We start from the raw sequence: 24,535 nt of genomic DNA on the forward strand, positions 1-24,535 counted from the left end.
ATGGACACTTATGAGTTGCACATGCTGTGTGTAGGGTGTGCAGGGAGGATCATGTATTGTGCTGTTCACCAGCACTTTTTATGTCAAGAGGCACAATACAAGTTCTGCCCCTCTTACCCTGCACCTTGCGTAACTTATAAGTGCATAGTTGCCAACATTTCAAAAAAATTTCCAGGGACACTTTGCAGCAGAGAAAGCAAGCGGGTTACTGGAGTATTCTGCAATCAAAAGACCCATTTGAAAGTAATAGTATAATTTAGACTTATCCATAGTTTATTATACAGATTACAGCACCAAGCTCTTACACCTACCCAGTCTCTGGAACACATTCTGGGCATATGGTTATTTTTACAACACAGCATCAAAATTAGAAAGACAAATAATATGTGAACCCATTCAATAATAATAATATTCCATTAGGAATGAATTATATTTAAATAATACACTATATCTAATTATCATCCATCTATCTGTGTGTGTGTGTATGTATGTGTATATATATATATATATATATATATATATATATATATATATATATATGTGTGTGTGTGCAAACAACAAATGTTGTGCAAAAGAGATTTTCAGGGACATTTCCAGGGACAAAAAAATCCAGGGACATACAACAAAATCCAGGGACTGTCCCTTGAAATCAGGGACTGTTGGCAACTAAGTGTCCTAGAAAACATGGCCTAAGTGTCAACCCTAGTTGTTGCCAATATCCTTACAAATCTATATATATGTTTTGCTTATGTGAAATGTAGAAGTTTTATAATCCTTGAACATTAAAGGTACAGCAAAAGGATAAACATATATGTTGTTGAAAAGCATAACTAGGTAGGTACAGGAGCAGAAATGCACTACTGGGAGCTAATTGCTGATTGGTGGCTACACATATATTTATTTCTCCTGTCATTGACTCAATGTGTTCAGCTAGCCCCTAGAAGTGCATTGCTGCTTCTTTAACAAAGGATACCAAGAGAATTAAGTTAATTTCTTAATAGAAGTAAACTAGAAAGTTGAATCATGAAAAAAAAAATGAAGTTTAAAAAATTAAAAAGCGGTTATTTTGTGAAGCTTAAACCTGTGCACATTTGTGTTTGGCTTTATAGACCCATTTATTTTTTTAATTTAAACTCTTTCATGTGACAGTACATAGGTTGAAATTAGTTGGATAATGATTAAATCATCACGGTATTTCTTATTAATAAATGCTGACCTATACACACTATTCTTATTAGTTATGTTTTAAGTATATGTTTATATGTGTTCTTTTAATTTCTAAAAAAAAAAAAGTCTAAAATTTGTTCTCTTGTCATGTAAGTAAAGAGTGCATTCATAGCTTCACGGTATAAGGGTGATTTCTGACAAATTAGTGTTAGTCTACCTTAAGTGAACAAAGGGGAAAGAGAGAGAAGCGATAGGAAAGGAAGGGGAGGAGATTGATTGTCGCTGAATGCTTGTTCATGAGAGAAAGAGGGATACAGGAACTGCCGGGATACAGAATGTGATACTAACATACTATACTAGGAACTGTGAAGCGGAGGTAAAGTGCAGCAAGTGTACAGCTTCTTTCTAACACAGGCCGCAGTTACCGGTTTTAATAACTCGAATTTGACAAACCGTGTAACTGCGGCGCCACAACGTCATCCGCGACTGGGAGGAGGAGCGGTGACTCCAGCCGGTGTGACTGCTGTGAACTGACTGCTCGGAGGAGGGGTACACAGAGGCCCGCAGCCTCCTCCCTTACTATGGAGCAGTGACAGCCCACGGTAAGAGGACAACAGGGCACCTCCCAGATGAGGAGATACTGTCTGCACTGTTGGAGACTATTGTTGCTTAAGGGGAGGTGTGTACTGTTTTAATATTTTGTGTATGACAGGGGCGGAACTGGTGTCACAAGAGAGTGCTGTCAGTGGCAGCTGTGATAGAGACATGTTGGCAGAGCTTGCGACAATGTCAGAGAGTGGTCGTATGACAACTATATTAACATCTTGTGAGAAAGATGCTATACTGCAGTTCTAGGATCTATTGTGAAGCTGGTGAAAAATAGTTTTTTAGTACCAATACTTAAGGCAGATGTGGTCACAAAGACCATGAGAGGGCCTATAATAGTGTGGGACAGGCAGAGATGCAAGTAGCAGAAATGGTGACAGATGATATGGAAGAATTGGTAACTGTCTTGGAAAAGCTAAGGCTACTATACTAGAGATAGTTAATGGCTTGGCAAAGTTGGCATGATGCAAAGTTCTACAGAACTGGTGATTCCAGCTGAGAGAATATAATTTGTTGGCAGAGCTGGCATGAGACCTAAAACTATGGCATAGTTGGTATAGAGATGGTGTGTAGGAGATAGTGTACTAAGCACTGTAACTAAGAGACAGTGAGACATAACAGGTTTTGTTAGAGTACCTGAAGCTGTTAGCTGATTAGACATACCATAACTGAGCTTGTGCCCTATTTCTGGTGAGATTTTGCAGGTGATAGTGTGAGTGAGCTGGTGTATATAGACTTGGTGATTGAACTGGTAATGTTACTGGGCTGGTGTTGAGATTTAACTGAAATTGTAGCTGTGGTAATACTACAGATATTTTATTGGGAACAGAGCTTATACAAAAGTTATAGTGACTGCTGAATAGCTGAGTGATGCTAGTGACACAGCAATTGAACTGAGCAAGTGTTAAAGACTAAGGGCTCCATGTACTAAGCAGTCAGCGAGCTACCCGCAACAAATCTAAGTGGCCAGGTTTGATTAAAGGGCTTCAATAGATTTATTAAAAGGGTTCAATGGAAATCAATATTTTTTAAGGAGCTGCAAGTTTAACATAGTGGCATTTGGCACTGCAAATATCCACTTTTTTTAATTAAATCCAAGCATTGATAAACATGTTAAAATTTAACTATGCTAACAAGTAGTTTGAGACAACCTCTGAAACAAAGAAATGTTGTGGAAAAATGAGGGAATCCTGCAGATTTAGGGCCTTATGAATATATTGGAGGTTTTGTGAACACATTTCAAACACATTCAAAGAACTCCTTCAGCCAGTCCTTTTACAGACACTCCAAGGACCAACTGACACAGCATACAATTTGAAATAACATAATTTTCCTAAATACATCATGTATTTTTTTTTTTGAGGGTCCTCTCAGAGCCGATGTATCTTATAGCTGCAACTCACAGGCCCTACAATATTTATAACTTCAAGCAAATTACTGATCTGTGAGCCGAGCTGGTGCCAGAGATAATGTAGCTAATATTTTGACAGTTATACAGTAACTTAGCTGAGTGATAAGGAGATTGTAGCAGGGCTAGTGACACTATGACAGTGCTGGTGACCGTAGTGGTTCTAAAGACACTAACTCAGAGCTTTCCAAACTTTTTATGTTGGTGACACACTTTTTAGACCTACATCATTTTGCAACACAGTAATTAATTCAGTTGTACTAGCAAACAAGAGGTTAAACTAACTTGTTTTAAGAGATACGGACACATACATAAATTATATAATAATGAAGTTTACAAGTAACAGTATGTATGTGCAAGAATTAAAAAAAAGTTTATTAACACCAATAGCTACTTACTATTTTAATGGGATGTATGAGGTTGATGGGATGAACACAATTTCTTAATATTTGGTGGAATATTAGATAAAGACACTCACATTTCATCATCAAGCATTTTTAAGTTTCCACTTCCTATCCATATATCAAGAGCAGGATCAGCAATGCACTACTGGGAGCTAGTTGCAAAAAACCCCCCACTGACTTCAGCTCAGCGTTTAAGCTGCCGCCCTCAGAGCTCGGTGAGTCCGATTGACTACTGCCCGCTCTGCAAACACACTGCTGTCCCACTCAATGACTACACGTGCAGTCAGGAGCCAATATGCCGTCAAAGCCGCCAATGGGAATAGTTTCAGTTTCCACTGAGCTGTGCCAATAGGTTAAGATGATCTGTGACCCACATGGTATCAATCACGTGTCAACCATGTGATATGCATAGCAGGCAGGTGGAAATTCAGAAACCAAAGCAGGGACACACCTGCCGACACACTAGTGTGTCCCGACTCACAGTTTGGAAAGCACTGCTCTAACTGATCTGGACCAAAGGCCCAGCATTATGCATGTGCACCTTTTATATGAGCTGACTCCTCTCATCGGTTTAAGGATCAGTCTAAGAATTCAGTACAGTTTCCATGTTGATTGTCACTCCTGAAGAATTGATGTCTGTATTTCTTTTGCAGCAGTACTTTAAAATGAACGGTATACACCAATTTTCATATACTGCCATTACTGCATGTAATAGATAATACTATAAAGAAGAATATGCACAGATACTGATATAAAAATCCAGTATAAAACCTTTTTAAAAACTTACTTGGAAGCTCCCAGTTTAGCACTGTTGATGAGGTTAAGTTGGGACACCAGTGAAAGGGGCTGGGAAAGCAAAATACACTACCGCCCTCCCCCTTCCCCAGCATATATAAAGACCCGTTATACAACCATAGGTCTGTAGACATTGGTATACATCTAAAACTTTGGGCTTGTTTAAAAATAAGCAAAACTATACATTTTTACAAAAAAACTCCCAGATAGGCTATATAAATGCATCATCTACAAAACATTTATGCAAAGAAAAATCTAGTGTACAATGTCCCTTTAACACAACATTGAAAGGTGGTACATCTTGGACAGATATTATCACATGAGGATCTTGTGATAATAAATCTTTATTTTGTTCATAAGTAAAATCACAATTATAGTCCATGAGGGTATGTGCTTACCTAACCTTTTTCACTTCAAGGTGATTATCTGGCTAATTTGGGAGCTAAGCTAGTTAAAGAAACACAGGGACAGAGCTGGTTCTGAGAAATGGACCATAGCTGAATTGGTTAAAGAGCTATGTTAACTTTGACAAAGTTTGACATTTGAGAAATAGTACATTTTCGTGGCATCTGACTTAATGCCAGTAGTACGATTGAACTGAGAGCTACGTTGCTGGCTATCCTGGAGTGATAGTTTGACTTTATTGGATTGTGCTAGAAATAGTTACTCGATTTGTGACTGAGCTGGTACTAGAGACTATTTGTCTGTGATTGTGCATTATGTGTTTTACAGCTCAATATAGAATCAGTATCAATTATATTTGAGCTTCATTGATACAATATGCTGGTACCGGAAAAACTGACTTTTCTGGGGATTTGAGCCAGTGTTATTGAGATTTTGACAAAAAAATACTAGAGACAATGACTAATACAATAAAATCTACTGGTTCTGTATGTATTCATGTGAATTGTAATAATTTGAAAAGTGATTGAAAAGTTGTTATAGAAATTAAGTCTACAGCCTCCAGTTGCACTGACTAGTTATTTTTTTTTTTAGACAGACTTTGTTTCTTTACACACACATACAAAATCCCTGTGTGCAAATTTCCCAAACAGTGTTACCACTCCGGGATCCTAGGATGCGCACAGTCCCATACGTTGTATCCCTTAGGATTCAGAAAAGAAAATGTCCAAATGTTCCCAAAGATAGTCTTGTTATTAGGAAACTATAGTTGCCACTCTTCTCAAAAACATGCACAAGATGATCTAAGACAAAGAGAGATACAAATAAGGCGCCTCTTGGTGCAATACAATTTCACAATGTAGAATTCTTTCCTCTATGTGGCAAATAATATACTCACAAGTGGAGCAGCACCAAACGTGCTGATTGAAACAGATTGAGATCTCACAGTGTCCCAACTCACTGAACCAGGGTGGGATGGAGTCTGCTACTCCCAGCTGGGCTCAATCAGCCTCACAGGAATAATGATGTGAACACAAATGGTTTTAAACAAATAAAACACCATTTATTAAGGAGCATATTAAAGGGCCATTAAACCCAAAATCTTTCTTTCATGATTCAGATAGAGAATAAAAATTTAAACAACATTACAATTTACTTCCATTATTTATTTTGCTTCATTTTTTAAATATCCTTAGTTGAAGAAAAAGCAATGCACATGGTGAGCCAATCACATGAAGCTTCTATGTGCAGCAACCAATCAGAAGCTAGTGAGCATATCTAGATATGCTTTTCATCAAAGAATATCAAGAGAATAAAACAAATTAGATAATATAAGTAAATTAGAAAGATGTTTAAAATTGCATTCTCTTTCTAAATCAAAAAAGAAAAAATGTGGGTGGCATGTCCCTTTAAAATCTTATAGAGCTGATAAGCATATCTAGCTCTTAAAACTGTTTTAAGAGCTAGATATGCTTATCAGCTCTATAAGATTTTAATAAAATCCCTGTGCGGACTGCGTGTATATATTATGCATATCCCACAGAGATGGATATGCATATGTTTGCAAAAGCATTTAATTTGCATCTAGATGTGTGTAACTGTACATCTATATGTATATAAATATATTTATATGTGTACATGTCAATACATGTAGTTCTGTAAATTATTACACTGTATGGCAGTATATGTAAATGTAATTTCTGGATGCCTGCATAAAACTTTGCTATCATGCTGAAGTGTAACAGGACGGGCCCTAAAACTAACATCTTCTAGTTCTCTCCCCTGTTTATGTGTAGGTATCTCTACATATTTGAATTCAGCATGTGCATATTGCGAGTCAGTGTGTCAGTAAGTGGATCACCTTTTTTCATAGTGTTTTGTTGCCTCCCTCTCACCTCAGAGGCTACCTGTCCTCCCTGGGTTTAGTGTGGTGTATTTGCACAGTTTCTTCTCATCTCCATCAGCTAGAACCATAATCTGTCATTCAATTTAAACCCGGTCAGCCGCTCTCCCTCAATTAATATAATTATGCTCTATGCTTCTCTGACACATTTTGTCCATCGTTTTCCCGTGGCAGGTTTTTTTCAGCTGCCACCTCTTTCACTGTGTTGCTGAGCAGCTTCCTCTCTCAGTCACTCAGTACTTCCCCCATGACTTGCCTCAAGGTGTAACTGGCCCTTTCCATGGCAGCTTCATTGGAGGTAACTTGATTTGGAGGAAACAATATAAACATATACACTGGTACTCGCCACATTAGCATTTCAAATATACACGTGGTAAAGAAAGAGGGCAGTGCCAGGGACCACAAATCTTGTTGCCAAGCCCAGTTATTCACTCAGCACCAAGGGTGCCCAGGAGCCTGAATTTGTGAAGCACTGCTTTAAACTTTCCTAATTTGATATCACTGATGGTGGCCACAAAACTGCTAAATTTACATGTAGTAAATTTGTGTAATACAAGCTTAAGCCCTGTTTTTTTGTGCTGTTATAACATTTAACAGTCTGGCAAAATTACTATAGCTACACTATCATGGTACCGTTTTGTTTTTTCTATAGAGCCCACAACTAGCTTGATCAACTGCAGGTTCATTTTGCAAGCAATAGTAGAGCCCAGCAAAATAGGCTAAGGTTAGGACCCAAAAACTGGAGGTGCCATGAAGGGGATTTTTCTTTGCGCTATAAATTCATAGCAGTATTCTATAAATAAATGTATACATTAAATCACCTATGCTATTTTAATGAAATTGAAAGACTCCCTAGTAGATATGTGGATTTGGATCCTATGTTAGGGCAGGGCTAAACAAATAAGGTGCTTATGAGGCCTTAAAGGGACACTGAACTCAAATTTTTTTCTTTTGTAATTCAGAAAGAGCATGCAATTTTAAGCAACTTTCTAATTTACTCCTATAATCAATTTTTCTTCGTTCTCTTGCTATCATTATTTGAAAAAAGGCATCTAAGCTTTTTTTTTTGGTTTCAGTACTCTGGACAGCACTTTTTTATTAGTGGATGAATTTATCCACCAATCGGCAAGGACTTCCCAGGTTGTTCACCAAAAATGGGCCGGCATCTAAACTTACATTCTTGCATTTCAAATAAAGATACCAAGAGAATGAAGAAAATTTGATAATAGGAGTAAATTTGAAAGTTGCTTAAAATTTAATGCTCAATCTGAATCATGAAAGAAAAATTTTGGGTACAGTGTCCCTTTAAAGTGAATGTCAATTTTTCACTGTTTTGATGCCTCCAAATAATTCCTTTGTGTCTATTAGATAAACCACCTCCTTTTTTTTTTTTTCCCCAAAAAATAAATGATTTAGTATATATTTTTATTACCAAGTTGATGCCGTTTTCAAGCCCAACTCCTTCCAGCCGCTACTTCCTACTTCTCAGTGTGACATATAGAGCGGTCTCACCCGCTCTATACGTATCCTTCAAGCACGCTCCGGTCTAGTTCTTCAACAGCACATGCGTTCAAAGCCGATATCATAGACTAGCTATATAGTATTCAATGAATGAGTACATTCATTGAATACTATTGTGTAACAAAATCGCCTTGTAAGTATTGCAATATTATATATTTGCAAGTAGGTATTGTAATAAAGAATTGCAATGTTCAAATTAGTTTATAACATGCTTATGAATTTGAAATCGATTATGAGCTCTTAAAATTGTTTTAGCATCAGAGCTTACCTGGCTGTTGACGATCGATACATATATTTTTCTATTTCAGAAAATACGGCTATAGCGCATGCGCTACGTGTGAACATGCGTCTAAGCTGAGTAGATGATTTCGGCTTTACCGCATGCGCATTAGGAGAAAGTGACGTTTTTAAAAAGGGGTTTGTCCCCCCAGGGGGGAATCAATGATTGGTCTAAATACATGATCCGAATCTGTCACTCAAATAGCAAAGATGGCGGGCGGAGGAATATTACTACAATCGAGCAGATAAAAAGGTACTTTGCAGACAAAAGGTAGTATTGCATATAAAATGATGAATTAAAGTTAATTTATTTTTCAATGTTGATTACTGTGGCGTTCCCTGAAGAGACTGACTTTACATTCCCTTTAAAGGGACACTGAACCCAATTTTTTTTTCTTTCATGATTCAGATAGAGCATGACATTTTACGCAACTTTCTAATTTACTCCTATTATCAATTATTCTTCGTTCTCTTGCTATCTTTATTTTAAAAGCAGGAATGTAAATCTTAGCAGCCAGTCCATTTTAGGTTCAGCACCATGGATAGTGCTTGCTTATAGGAGGCTGACATTTACCCACCAATAAGCAAGCATAACCCAGGTTCTCAACCAAAAATGTTCCAGCTCCTATGCATCACATTCCTGCTTTTTAAATAAAGATAGCAACTGAACAAAGAAACATTGATAATAGTAGTAAATTAGAGCATGCAATTTTAAGCAACTTTCTATCTGAATCATGAAATAAAAAAAATTGTGTTTAGTGTCCCTTTTAATAACTAGTTGTAGTAGTTGGGTTTATGAGCCCAATCATTCTCTGCTCACTGCCTGCAATCGGTATTACTAGGCTGTAATAGCTGAGCAATCACTTGTATCCTCATAGCTGCATCTGGGAACTATAATTACGAGCATGGCACATGGCGACAGGAGAGAGTGTGGTTGAAGAACTGTGCACAGATTTTGGAGGAGAGCATTAAATACTGCTTGGTGAGGAGAGCTTTCACTGTTTTCCCTTCTTTTATTATGTTAGGCATCTTCTGATCTCTTGGATCATGCATTAACAGGTCTGCGATCAAGTAAGCTTTATTACATCTAGTTTACCGTAACTGAAACGCTTTGACTGAGCTGGTTGGTGAAGTGACACCATAGACACATTAAGTTGGTGTCAGCAATTCTGTATACAAAAACAGTATGAATATGCCAGGTTCTGCTAGGGCATTTTTTTTTTAACCTTTTTAGGATAACAGACCCCCAGTGTGTTGCCCAGTATGTCTCCCTACCCTCTTTGTCAGACTGTCAATCATTATAATCACCAGTCCTATTGGGTACATACCAGTAAATGTCAATAAGCTTAGTTTTTTACATTTTAGATAGCTAGGAACAGAACACATCAAAGAAAATCCTAAGAATTTTCTAAGGGGAGAGAGCAAATAGCATATACCCACATATTTTACAGATATGTCTGGAGTCTGATTCTGGGGATCAGAAGTAAAAGTGCTATTATCTTAGCCATATTCCCCTAACATTGAAATAGGCGAATGTCTGCTTTCTGAGTGTTTAAATGCCCCCGGAAAAGCATGAGGTATTCTCCAATACAACACCAGGCAGAAATTAATAAAAGATCCATAACATGTGAGGCTTTCCATGAAATAGAGGAAACTGTCTTGTATCTCATTTATTTTACACATTTAAAAAACAAAACAAAAAAAAAAAAACACTTGCTTTTGAAGTTGTCTAAAGTAAATGAGATAAAACTATTTTCTATCCGTTCTGGGCAGCTTGTACAGTCCATGCGCTCTAGATATATAGAATCCAACACATTACTGGCTTTTAATGCCTATATTTTTTAAAGTAGATGAAAATGTTTTAGAGCATTTTATGATAGCACTATTACTTACAAGTGTTTATCCCCTGCAAATGAGTTAAACAGATGGTTAAAATCCACCCCAGAGCACTACTGGGACACATGGGAGCAAATGACTAGAGGCAATCACCAGTAGTGAATTGCTGCTTTTTAGCCTATTAAGGTATGCATTTCAACAAAGGTTAGTAAGAATGGAAGTAGTTTTATAATTGCATGCTCCATCTGAACCATGAAAGTTTGAATTTGATTTTATTGTCCCTTTGAATAATTCAGAATCAGAAGATCTTTCTGCGTATGCAGAAAAATGAGCAGGAATAAAACACTCAAATTATTATGTGTGTCTGTGTATGTATGTACACTATGTGTGTGTGTGTGTGTATATTAGAGCTGCAACAACTAATCGTCATAATCGATAATAATCGATTATGAAAATAGTTGTCAATGAATCTCATAATCGATTAATCGATTAGTTGGTTTGCAATTAGTTGGTCTGTGCACAACACCAGCTTCTTCACTCCAATGAACTCCTGCACTTGGTATTGTGTTTTATGGTTATGTCCTTAGCCTAAAGGACGTCTACAGACGTCTACTTTTCACTTTTTGAAGACAGTATACGTTTACAACTACCCCTGGCTTATGTGCAACCCAGATATAATAGTCATCATTTGGATTGCTATTTAGTGATTTGGAACTATGCTTTTCATGATATAGTGCCAAGCTTGTTGTTTACACCTTGCCCCTAGATTGATGGGAGTTATTTAAATTGATGATGCACTATTATCTGTTTGCACAATTATTAGCGTATTGCTTGCTATTGCTGATTATATATACTGTATAAATAAATGTGTAAGGCTTTGTCCTGTTATTGATATACAGTACTTAGCGCTTTTGATTTAGTTTTTTGTTTTTTTATATTTTTAATAAATTGTGATAGATTCAACCTTTATAGTATATATTCGTTATTTTTAGAGCGGACTAGATATTTCCCCCTACCTTATAGCTGGTTATTTACCATTGCATATAGATATTCAAGATATTTTTATGTTAGAATGAAGTCAAGGGTTACTTTATTGAGAGGTCCCTTGCCAAGGTAGAAAACACTTAGCATTGGTGAAGAGCTAACAAAGATAAATTTCCCACTTTGGTGAAATTGGCAAAACCCTACTTATACACCTCAACAGCCTTTTCTCTGCTGCAGGAAATATAGCTGCAAACAGAGAACCAGCCTTAGCCTGAAGCATGTGGACATGTTGAGATTTTTGCATTTCAATGCAAAGTTTCTGAAAGAGTGAATAACAGAATGTTATTAACAGTGATAGTCTAACTCTTTCTAGTTCTACCACTTTTCAAACAGTTTGTGGTTTTGTTTTGTTTAATTATAAAACTGTGCTCTGCTGCTTAAAAATTGATGTAAAGTTTTAGTCTGAAGTTTATATTTGTAACACTCATTATGTGGATTTTAATTTAAAACATAGAAAACTATTATTGATTCTCTTTTTATCCGATTAGTCGATTAATCGAAAAAATAATCGGCCGATTAATCGATTATGAAAATAATCGTTAGTTGCAGCCCTAGTGTATATATATATATATATATATATATATATATATATATATATATATATATATATATATTTTTTTTTTTTTTCTTTTGTTCTCTGATAGAACATACAGTTTTAAACAACTTTCCAATTTACTTCTATTGTCATATCTGCTGAAGACAAATATGTACAGGCACCAAACACCAGCTAACTCTTATTAATGTAGCATGATAGGTATTAGGGCTGTGCTATTATTCACATGATTAATATATAATATCTAAATCTGATCAGGTTGCAATTTTTTTATCAAAAGAAAAAACAAACAAACGAAACCCCCCAAAACATTTAGAAAAAGCTTTTGTCAGGGTGCCAGGAATCAGACTGAGATGTGAAGTGTAAAAATAATCACACCTTTATTAATGGCAAAAAATAATAAAAAGTCCACAAGTCAAATAACAAGCCAGGAGTCAAAACCAGAGCTGGTAGTCAGACGAGGCGAGTCAGGAGCCAAAGCGAATAGTCAGATGAGCCGGAATCAGGAACAAGGAGAACAGCATAGTCAGGAACAAGCCAGGGATCAGGAACCAGGAGGGACGTCAGACAGCCAGGTAATACACAGGAACTGGAACTCTCACAAACAGGTCTGAGACAACACAAGGGCAAAGCATACTGAACAGAGGCCCTTTAAATAATAAGTGATGACATCACAATTCTGAGACTGCAATCTGTCTCACATGGATGATGTACACCAGTCTGGCCATAAAAGGGCATGCAGGAAATGAGCAGCATCACACACTATGTACCAGAGTCAGCAAGAGAGGTGAGTTAAATGGCTGCCAGCAGCACATGGCAAACAAAGCAGGGAAAAAACCCTGACAGCTTCCTTAACACCCTTAGGATGTTCTATGCCGCCCTAACCGCACTGTGCTTTAACGCCATTAGGACGGCATAGAACGTCCTAGCCTTTTGGCTGTACTAAAGCCAAAGGTGCTTCCCGAATGGGATCACTGGCTGGCGGGCATGCCTAGCATCATAGGCATTCCCCCCCAGACATGATCCCATCATTGAAATCACACAATCGTATGAACGATCGCGTGTTTCAATGTTTCTTATTTTTTTACATCTGAACTTTTGTTCCGATGTAGACATACAAGTATAACTGTTAAGGGATTAACATGTCATGCCAGTCACACAAATGCTCTAGGCCAGCAGCAGCACTGATCAACCAGGAAGCGTCACAGCACATAACGCTATCGCTGCCATTTTACTTGCCTCATGATTTGTTGCTCCACAATTTGTATATGCTTACAACAGGGTTTGACACACCAGGGTGCCATTTATGTCTTAAAATTAAGTTTTATGATTGGTTACCCCACCCCTGCCTTCTACCTGTTTCTGTTCTCGGCCATGCCTAAAATATATCCTGTTGTGTCTGGTTCCTCTCTATGCTACACAATTGGGTCCCAAAATGTGTTATGTATGGAGTTGCTGCACTGCCCTTCCATGGAATCCTCCTACAACAAATGCCAAATTGTGTGGTACTAAAGAAGTCTGGTTTGTCTTCATGGAACCCAATTTTTTTCTTTTATGATTCAGAAGTGAGAAAACAGTTTTAAACAAAGTTTCAATTTACATCTGTTATCAAATTTTCTTGATTATGTTGGTATCCTTTGTTGGAGGAACAGTACACTGCTGAGATCTAGCTTAACACATTCAATGAACCAACGACAAGAGGCATATTTTTGCATCCATTAATTGGCAGCTAGCTCCCAGTAGTGCATTGCTGCTTTTTGCTATCTAGTTATACTTTTCAACCAAGGATACCAACAGAATGAAGCAAATTAGATAACAGAAGTAAGTTTAGAAAAAGCTAAGGTCAGTAAACTGCTGGATAAAAATATGGTGTAAAAATAAGGTGTTTGACTTTTTAGAACACAATTTTTATAGTAAGGATGAATTGCACCTGAAAAACATGTGTGCATGTGTGTTAGGGGAAATGATGGTAGCACGTTTAGAGAATCTTTTAAACTAGGGAAGGGGGAGGATCAGGCCTAACATAATAGAGCAGATGGATCAGTCTGTGAATTTGACACACCTAGAATATATCAAGGAATGTGTGACAGAAGGGTACAAATAGGAAATATCACATTACAAAGTTTGGAGGAAAGCGCACCAAGTAGCAGCAGAAAGCATATATGAAAATTAAATGTATGACAGCAAGAAGCATGAAAGGTAAAATGGGGAAGCTACAGAATAGGGTTATGATATTATTAACTGAAACCTGATGGGATTATTCACATGAGTGGGCAGTTAATTTAGAGGGTTATACTTTATTTAGGAGCGACAGGAGTAATGCAAGGGGAGGAGGAATGTGCATGCCTATTAAACCTGACCTTAAACCTACAATAAGGGAAGATATTTATGATGATACAGGTGATAATGTAGAGACATTGTGAGCTGAAATAGAGAGTGGGGAAAAAATCCTACAAAAATATTATTAGGAATTTTTTACAAGCCCCCCAACATTACTGACATGGAGAAAACTAAAGTGATAATGCAAATAGGAAAGGCTGCTAATAATAACAGTTCTGTAATTATTGGAGATTTTAACTACCCCAAAATAAACTGGCAATACAGCTAAGGGATATTTTTAAATGTTCTCAAAGATAACTTAATGTTACCATGAATAGAGGTGCCTACTAAGAATACATCTATATTGGATATAATGCTATCAAACAATACAGACATAATATGAAACATAGAAGTCAGAGTATTTGGGTAACAGTGATCATAACATGGTCAATTTTGAAATCACTTTGCATAAGCAGTGTTTTAATGATTCAGACTTTGAATTTTAAGAAAGAAAGTAAAAATCAATTGTTTAAAGGGACAGTCAAGTCCAAAAAAAATTTGATGTTTCAAATAGGGCATGTAATTTTAAACAACTTTCTAATTTACTTTTATCACCAATTTTTCTTTGTTCTTTTGGTATTCTTAGTTGAAAGCTAAACCTAGGAGGTTCATATGCTAATTTCTTAGACCTTGAAGGCCGCCTCTAATCTAAATGCATTTTGATAGTTTTTCACCACTAGAGGGCAATAGTTCAAGTTTTTCATATAGATAACATTGAGCTCATGCACGTGAATTTACCATGGAGACAGCTCTGATTGGCTAAAATGCAAATCTGTCAAAATAACTGAAATAAGGGGGCAGTCTGCTGAGGCTTAGATACAAGGTAATTATAGAGGTAAAATGTGTATAATTATAACTGTGTTGGTTATGCAAAACTGGGGGATTGGTAATTAAGGGATTATCTATCTTTTAAAACAACAAAAATTCTGGTGTTGACTGTCCCTTTAAGGAAAACTGTTAAATAGCTTAAAGGACCAGTCAACACATTAGATTTGCATAATCAACAAATGCAAGATAACAAGACAATGCAATAGCACTTAGTCTGAACTTCAAATGAGTAGTAGATTTTTTTATAACAAATTTCAAAGTTATGTATATTTCCGCTCCCCTTGTACCATGTGATAGCAATCAGCCAATCGCAAATGCATATACGTATAGCCTGTGAATTCTTGCACATGCTCAGTAGGATCTGGTGACTCAAAAATGGTAAATATAAAAGACTGTGCACATTTTTTTTAATGGAAGTAAATTGGAAAGTTGTTTAAAATTATATGCTGTATCTGAATCCTGAAAATGTAATTTAACCTGAGTGTCCCTTTAAATTGGGACAAAGTATTCTCAAATAAAACCAGAGAATAAATGGATAACCTTTAAAATTTTGTTAAACAAATATACTGTACACATAAACACATGGTTATAAAAGTTAAATACATCAAAGCCAATGTGGCTAAATAAAAATTAGGAAAAAAATGTAGATCATTTAAATTATTCAAAGAAAATAGTACAGACTCAACATTCCAAATATATAAGGAATGGCAAAAAAGCAAACTAGCCAAAATTGAAAAAGATTAATTACAAAGGATTCTAAGTCAAACCCTTAAAGTTTTTTTAAAAATATAAATAACAAAAAAGGAAAATATATGTACATTAAAATGTGAAAAGGGTAGCATGGTTAATTTAACAGTGAGGGGGCGGCGCGGGGGAGTCTGAGGTACTAAACCAGTTCTTCAGTATACACAAGAGAAGAACCAATAGGAGATACATTGAAACAAACTTTAACATTCAAGCCCGTACCATTAACTGGGTTATCTCTAGAGGATATCAGGAAAAAAACTGGATAATATTAAAGTAAATAAAACTTCAGGCCCAGAGGGATTACACAAAAGGGTTTTAAGGGAACTTTGCACTGTTATAGCCAAACTTCTACTCTTAATTATCCTCAGGCATCGTACCCCAGGACTGGCGTAAAGGTGATATGGTGTCACTGTTTAAAAAAGAAAGCAGGGCTGATCCAGGAAACCTATAGACCGTTGATAGTGGGCAAGATACTTGAAGGGATTATATTGATGAGTATATTTGTGTAAGCAAGATTATGATTTCAAATCAGCATGGGTTTATGAGAAATAAATCATATCAAAATACTCTAATTAGATTCTACGTGGAAGTAAAAATATAGATAAAGGGGAATCAATTTATTAGATATACTCTGATTTTGCAAAGGCTTTTTATACAGTGCTGCATGAGAGATTATTGTACAAAATGAAGGGACTGGAAATAGCTGAAAATTTTAGCTCATAGATTAATAATTGGAGAAAAGACAGGGAGCAACCAGTAGTAATAAATGGATCATACTCATATTGGACAAAGGTAATCAGTGGAGTCCCCCAGGGATCAGTACTGGGCCCTGATCTTTTTAATATTTTTTATTAATGACTTGGAGTTAGGATTAAATAGCAACATCTATATTTTGCAAAAGATACAAATTTGTGTAAGGTCATTAGGTCAGTGAAGGATGAAATTGCTTTGCAAAGGGGGTTTACAAAAATTGTAAGGATGGGCTGATAAATGGAAAATGAGATTTAATACTGGAAAATGCAAGGTTCTATATTTTGGAAGTAAAAAATAAGTAGGCAACCTATTATCTAAATGGGACTAGACTTAAAACAGAGGAGGAATGGATTTGGGAGTACTTATAAATAACAAGCTAAAATTGGTGCACAATGCAGGGCAGTGGCTTCTGAGTCTAAGTTACTAGCATGTATTAAAAGAGGCATTAGTGTAAGGGAGGAAAACATAATTCTGTAATATAGGTCCCTGGTAAGACATTACCTTGAGTATGGCGTGTAGTTCTGGGGACCAATCTAAAAAAAAAAAGACATTGCTGAGTTAGAAAAAGTTCAGAGAGGGGCCACAAAACTAATAAGAGGAATGGAGAATTTAAACTATGAGGAGAGGTTAGCCAAACTGGGTCTGATTTCTCTAGAAAAAAAACCCCCATGAAATGCTCTGTTTATTCCAAGGAAAGTGTTTGTGACAAGAGGCAACAATTTTAAGGCTGGAGGAGAGGAGCCTTAAGAGCAATCCCATTGTGGAACTCATTACCTAAGGAAGTAGTGTATGCCAATACCTTAGATACATTTAAAAATGGCTTAGGTACGTTTCTGGCTAGAAACAGAATTCAGTGATGTGATAAATAGGTCACCTTTTTTAATTTGATTAAATGATGCTTAATTGGAGCTTTTATTGTAAATCATGTAGGATCTATATAGGTTAAACTTGATGGACTTCTGTCTGCTTTCAACCTCATCTACTATGTTACTATGTAAAATTGCATTCTCTATATAAAATGTAAAAATTTGATTTTACTGTTCCTTTAAAGGGACTTTGAACACCTTGTAGTTACAATATATTTCATTTGTCTTGCTATAGAAGAACATATCAGCCAAGTCCAAACATCTTTTAAAATAAATTAACATTTAGTTTATTGCAATTATTTTTCTATAGCCAAACTCCACTCACCACTTGTGTTATTCAGGGGAGTTAATCTGGGCTTGAGTCTTCAGTCATAATGTTAGCATAAAGTGCATTGTTTTGCAATCTATTAAAGCCAATTAGGGAAATAAATGTAGCAGGTTTTGCCTTGAGAAGTCAGCATGGTGCCTTTTTATCTCTGAGATTTAGAAAATACACAATTTTCAGAGCTAAATTAGATGAAAAGGGGCACAAAATAATCAGTGAGATGCCTGATGAAACAGCTAGCACAGCTTAGAAACGCGTTGCAATCTGTTTGCATTGTTTTTACTTACTTTGGGTGAATGTTTACACCCTTAGTTTTTTACCTTGGTTTTTAATAAAAAATTCTGCACTTTTTGGAAGCCTGAGCTTAATTTGATCTTCCTGGGACCTGGATACCTGGACCTCTACATCACTAACAAGGATCAGTTTGCTGGGACACAGTTCCCAGCCGTGTCATTTAGCACATTTGGTGTTGCTCTCCTTGTGAGTATAGTTACAATACAAGATATACTTGTTCTCTGTTACAACTACAGTATCACACTAGGAGGCGCCCTCTGTTTGTGATTCTTTTTCACAGATGCCTGGATTCATTTCAGAGCAGCAGCCGTGACCACACACCGTGGACTTTACTACCTGGTATTGCACCTACTATTAGCAAAGTTATTCTTGACATTTGAACTGTTTTGCGGTCTTCTGTATGGACTCAGATAAGAACTTTGCAACCATATATATTTGGTTTAAAGGGACACTGAACACAATTTTTTTCTTTCGTGATTCAGATAGAGCATGACATTTTAAGCAACTTTCTAATTTACAACTATTATCAAATTTTCTTCATTCTCTTGGTATCTTAATTTTAAATTCAAGAATGTAAGTTTAGATGCCGGACCATTTTTGGTGAACAACCTGTGTTGTCCTTGCTGATTGGTGGATAAATTCATCCACCAATAAAAAAGTGCTGTCCACAGTTCCAACCAAAAAAATAGCTTAGATGCCTTCTTTTTCAAACAATAATAGCAAGAGAACAAAGGAAAATTGATAATGGGAGTAAATTAGAAAGTTGCTTAAAATTGCATGCTCTATCTGAATCACGAAAGAAAAAAATTGGCTTCAGTGTCCCTTTAATACTTGTCTATATATTATTATGCTACTATAGCCTTCAGTTTATACAAATATCATTTCTTTGTACTATTGCGCCCCCTAGAGTTGGACATGGCAGTGTTACCAGCAGTTTTGTTAAAAATAAATAATGAAAGTTTATTGCAAGGTTGTTTTACTATATATAGCTAAACCTTTTATTTTTAAATCATGAAGTCTTTACTGTCCCTTTTAATCAGTCTAATGGCAACTTTTTAAAACTATGTGGCTGGAAAAAAAGAGAACCACAATGAATCAAATGCATATATGCAACCTACAATGTAATTGATCAATTTGAAATCTAAAATACTGCTGTGCAGTAGTTTGTGTCATGTCAGGGTATGTGCCCACAGTACCTAGAAATTAGTGCTGTGTGGCTGTGGTGGAAGGAGAGAAGATGGACAAGGTTATTTGTTAGCTAGCTCTTCAGCTCAGGAACAGTATTATTGTGAGGAGGCCATGACCCTAGTGGCAATACTGTGATGTCTGTCCTTAGAGCAGTTGCAGAACAAGGGAGATCTAACGTGATATTAGTGGGAGACGTTCATGAGAGATGATCGACCTTGAACCTTCCCGCACAAGCCTCAGTTTGCCCTTCTCTGGGTCGTATTGGCAGCAAGTGCTTGCCTGTATGCAGACTGTCACACAAATATATGTTGGCAAACGACAAGCTCAAGGCTGAGATGAGTGCGGGGCAGGGGGGTGGTAAGACAAGGCTATGTGGCAGGCTGGAGATATGCAGTGCCAATTTATGGGTTAAGATAGGTGATAATGAAGTTGTATGTAGCTGGGATGATACTATGAGAAAATGTATTTTAGACAGATGGCGTTGGGTGTCTGCCTTATGGGGTTCTATATTTATTACACAGGTACTTTATAAGAAATGTGTTTGTTGAGTCTGTGTCTTGGACTGTTTGCAGTAGTATAAGTGACTCTAAGGGGATTTGCTGCAGACAGGTGACACTGAGTTTTGAAAGCATGTGATAGGTGGGTTTCTCTTACTGTATATATTAGATAGGGGTATTGTGGTCTTATGTTTGCTGAATGGTAGACAGGTGACTCCTATAGACTGGCGATGCTGCGTATACCCATCAGTTTGTTCATAATATGTCTGCATCAAGAGATACCATAAATATTTGTGATTGATAAGTGACCCTGGGGGTATATGACAATGAGGTATCTGTCAAACAGGTGACACTAAAGATAGTTTAGTAAACAAATAAAATGTGGAATGTGAGGTAGACAAGTAGCTCTAGAAATGTGACAGATATTCATACGTCATTTCCATAAACTTGTATGGGTGGGCATATTTGACTCACACTCTGGGTATGTGACAGGAAGGTTTTACTGTGGGTGTTTACATAATGTTTTTATATGTTGTAAAATCGATGCGCCAGTTTTGAGTAAAACTTTTTTCTTATGCTTTTGAGGTATGTGATTGTCCACCGGTAAAGCAGTGGGGGAGAGTTCAGTTTATCAGTAAGTGAGCATTTAAGCCTTAAAGGGATAATACTGTATTTTTTCTCTAGTTTATGTGTACTTAATCACCCATTGTACCAACCAGCTGTATTAAAGGGACAGGAAAGTCAAAATTAAATTTTCATGATGGAGAAATCTTTGGGTTTCATGTTCTTTTAAAGGGACATAATGCTCATATGCTAAATCACTTGAAACTGGTGCAGTATAACTGTAAAAAGCTGACCGGAAAATATCACCTGAGCATCTCTATGTAAAAAAGGAAGATATTTTACCACCCAATCTCTTCAGCTCAGCAGAGTAGGTCCTGTGTAAAAAGTTATCTTTCAGCTGCTGCCCAGCTGCAGGTAAATAAAAAAAAAACTAAAAAAAACTGCAGCCAATCAGCATCAACAGTGCTGAGGTCATGAACTCTTTTACTGTGATCGCATGAGATTTGACTTAACTCTCATGAGATTTCATTGTAAACTTCCTTAAACTGAATAGGGAAATGAGTGTGCACGAGGCTCACTCCCTTGCCTGTCCCGGGACAGACATACTGATTTGCTGCTTAAAGCCCTTTTACAATGGGTTGTGAATACTTAGGACATTTTGAGGTAAAATATCTTTCTTTTTTACATTGAGATGTTCAGGTGATATTTTCTAGTCAGCTTTTTATAGCTATGCTGCATCACTTTTAAGTGTTTCAACATTTGGCTATCGTGGCCCTTTAAATGTATACTGTAGGACATTGTAGCTTTATGATATTTCATTTTAAATTGTTGTTTTGTCACTAGAATAGCAACCATTCATGCATTTTGGCCCCTTTGTATATAGAGAGGGTGACTCCTGCAGGCTTAGCCTAATTAACATATGTACTGAAACAATGTTATTGTATAGCAAGACAACAGAGTTGTCTGTAATGATAACCTATCAGCCAAGTCTAATTGTTTTTAAATAAATTAACATCTTGATTTCAGTAGCCAAACTTTGTCCACCATGCCTTATTATTGTGTTCATATAAAGTGCGTTGTTTTGTTGTCAGCTGAAGCCAAATAGGGGAACTATGTAACATGATTAGCCTTTAGAAGTCTGTTGTGTGCGATTAGAATTAAGAGGGTTTTTTTATATCAAAAATGTATTATGTTTTGTTGGATTGAGAAGCTATAAGTCGATACGTCAGCTTTATATACAACCCTTTCTCAAGACCTTTTTATTTTCCTATTTACAAAAGTCAATCGATAAAGCAATATATGTATGTGTGTGTATATGCACCCAGGGCATATTTAATGGGCACACCACCTGGCTAAAATTTAACCCAATATTAAAGTGTTGGTAAATTTCAGAATATAAGAATGTTGCAATTAAAAATATATTGGCTTGCAAGTAAAACCACATAATATACTTTTTTTTTTTAAAGTGTATATTTATATATTTTGTAATAAAAGATTTAAACCGCGATCCGATATATGGCGCAGGTTTCGGCGCAAGCGTGGAAACCTGCGCCGCCCGTAGTTTCAGCTCGCAACTCGAGCTATCACAAACTCCGCCGTCAGATGCTAAAGTGCCGTAAGTCTGACAAACTAGCGATGTCCAGAAATCAGCGTAAGTACAAATTTCTGGAGTCGCCAGTGACTTACGGCACTTTAGAAACTGCCGGCGCATAAAAAAACTGACTAAGTTACAAAATCACCCGTTACTGTCTAACACGCCTCCCAAACATAGCCCGACACGTATACCCCTCTATCCTCAATCTCCCCTCTCACTCCTAACAATAAATATATTAACCCCTAAACCGCCGCTCCCGGACCGCTCCGCCAGCTACATTATCTATATTGCCCCCTAATCTGACCCCCCTACACCGCCGCCAGCTACATTATCTATATTACCCCCTAATCTGACCCCCTACACCGCCGCTTGCTACATTAAATGTTTTACCCCCTAATGTGAGCCCCCTACCCCGCCGCCAGCTACATTAACTATATTACCCCTAATATGATCCCCCTACACTGCTGTCACCTATTTAAACTATATTGCCCCCTACACTGCCGCCACCTATATTATATGTACTATCCCCTAATCTGACCCCCTTACAACGCCGCCACCTATATTAAAATTATTAACCCCTAATCTAATCCCCCTATACCGCCGTCACCTATATTAAATGTATTAACCCCTAATCTAATCCCCCTATACCGCCGCCACCTATATTAAATGTATTAACCCCTAATCTAACCTTCTCCGCCGGTCTTCAGGACAGGTAAGGAGAGCTTGGGGGTTAGACTTAGGTATTTTTAAGGGGGGATTGGGTGGGTTAGAGTAGGGGTATGTGGGTGGTGGGTTGTAATGGGTGGGTTTTGTTTTTTTTACAGGTAAAAAAGCTGATTACTTTGGGGCAATGCCCCACAAAAGGCCCTTTTAAGGGCTGGTAATAGAGCTGATTACTTTTGTAATTTAGATTAGGGTAGGGAATTTTTTTTATTTTGGGGGGCTTTATTTTATTAGGGGGCTTAGAATAGGTGTAATTAGCTTAAAAATCTTGTAATCTTTTTTTATTTTTTGTAATTTAGTTTAGTGTATTTAATTGTATTTTAGTTTAGATATTTGTAGTTTAATTTATTGATAGTGTAGGTGTATTTGTAACTTAGGTTAGGATTTATTTTACAGGTAAATTGGTAATTATTTTAACTAGGTAGCTATTAAATAGTTATTAACTATTTAATAGCTATTGTACCTAGTTGAAATAAATACCAAGTTACCTGTAAAATAAATGTAAACCCTAAAATAATAAAAATGTAATTATTAATTATATTGTAGCTATCTTAGGGTTTATTTTATAGGTAAGTTTTTAGTTTTAAATAGGAATAATTTAGTTAATATTATTATTATTATTTAGATTTATTTTAATAATAATTAAGTTAGGGGTGTTAGAGTTAGATAGGGTTAATATAGTTAATATATATAATATAATAACTATATTAACCCTAATATAATTAGGGTTAATATAGGTGGCGGCGGTGTAGGGGGGCAGATTAGGGGTTAATATATTTAATATAGGTGGCGGCGGTGTAGGGGGATTAGATTAGATTACAGGCAAAAGAGCTGATTACTTTGTGACAATGCCCCGCAAAAAACCCTTTAAAGAGCTGGTTACTTTGGGGCAATGCCCCGCAAAAGGCCCTTTTATGGGCTGGTAATAGAGCTGGTTACTTTGGGGCAATGCCACGCAAAAGGCCCTTTTCAGGGCTAATTGTAGGGTTAGATTTAGGATTAGTGGTAGGGAAATTTTTAGTATTTTAGGGGTTAATACATTTAATATAGGTGGCGGCGGTATAGGGGGATTAGATTAGGGGTTAATAATTGTAATATAGGTGGCGGCGGTGTGGGGGGATTAGATTAGGGGGTAATACATTTATTATAGGTGGCAGCGGTGTAGGGGGATTTAGATTACAGGCAATAGAGCTGGTTACTTTGGGGCAATGCCACGCAAAAAGCCCTTTTCAGGGCTATTTTTAATTTAGTTTAGGGTAGGGACATTTTAGTATTTTAGGGGGTAATACATTTATTATAGGTGGTGGCAGTGTAGGGGGATTAGATTAGGGGTTCATATATTTAATATAGGTGGCGGCGGTGTAGGGGTATTAGATTAGTGGGTAATATAGTTAAAATAGGTGGCGGCGGGGTAGGAGGCTCACATTAGGGGGTAATAATTTTAATATAGATGTCGGCGGTGTAGGGGGATTACATTAGGGGTTAATAATTTAAATGTAGGTGGCGGTTGGGTCCGGGAGCGGCGGTTTAGGGGTTAAAAACTTTATTAGGGATTGCGGCGGGGGATCGCGGTTGACAAGTAGATAGACATTTTATTTTGCAGTTTGCGGTTGACAGGTAGATGGACATTGCGCATGCGTTAGGTGTTAGGTTTTATTTTGCAGGTAGTTTAGGGAGTTACCTGCAAAATTTGTGGCGAGGTGAAAATGGAGTAAGATTTCTCCATTTTCGCCACGTAAGTCCTTACGCTGTATATTGGATACCAAACTGTGCTGGTTTGGTATACCTGTCTATGGGCCAAAAAACTACGGCCAAAGGCAGAAATATACGAGCGTAACTTCTATGTTACGCCGTATATG

General features: G+C 36.9%; 1 protein-coding gene across 2 annotated transcripts in view; it reads left to right on the plus strand.

Moving 5' to 3' along the window:
- Positions 1–1,437: 1,437 nt before the first annotated feature.
- TAB3 (TGF-beta activated kinase 1 (MAP3K7) binding protein 3) overlaps positions 1,438–24,535 on the plus strand; it is a 243,996-nt gene continuing 220,898 nt past the window's right edge. The window contains exon 1 of one of the 2 annotated variants that reach the window (XM_053707600.1): positions 1,438–1,769. The gene's annotated coding sequence lies outside the window, so the exon portion shown is untranslated. The remainder of the gene's footprint in view (positions 1,770–24,535) is intronic. The other variant, XM_053707601.1, reaches the window with a different exon arrangement.

Source organism: Bombina bombina, chromosome 3 (genome assembly GCF_027579735.1).
Source record: "Bombina bombina isolate aBomBom1 chromosome 3, aBomBom1.pri, whole genome shotgun sequence".
Classification (NCBI taxonomy): domain Eukaryota; kingdom Metazoa; phylum Chordata; class Amphibia; order Anura; family Bombinatoridae; genus Bombina; species Bombina bombina.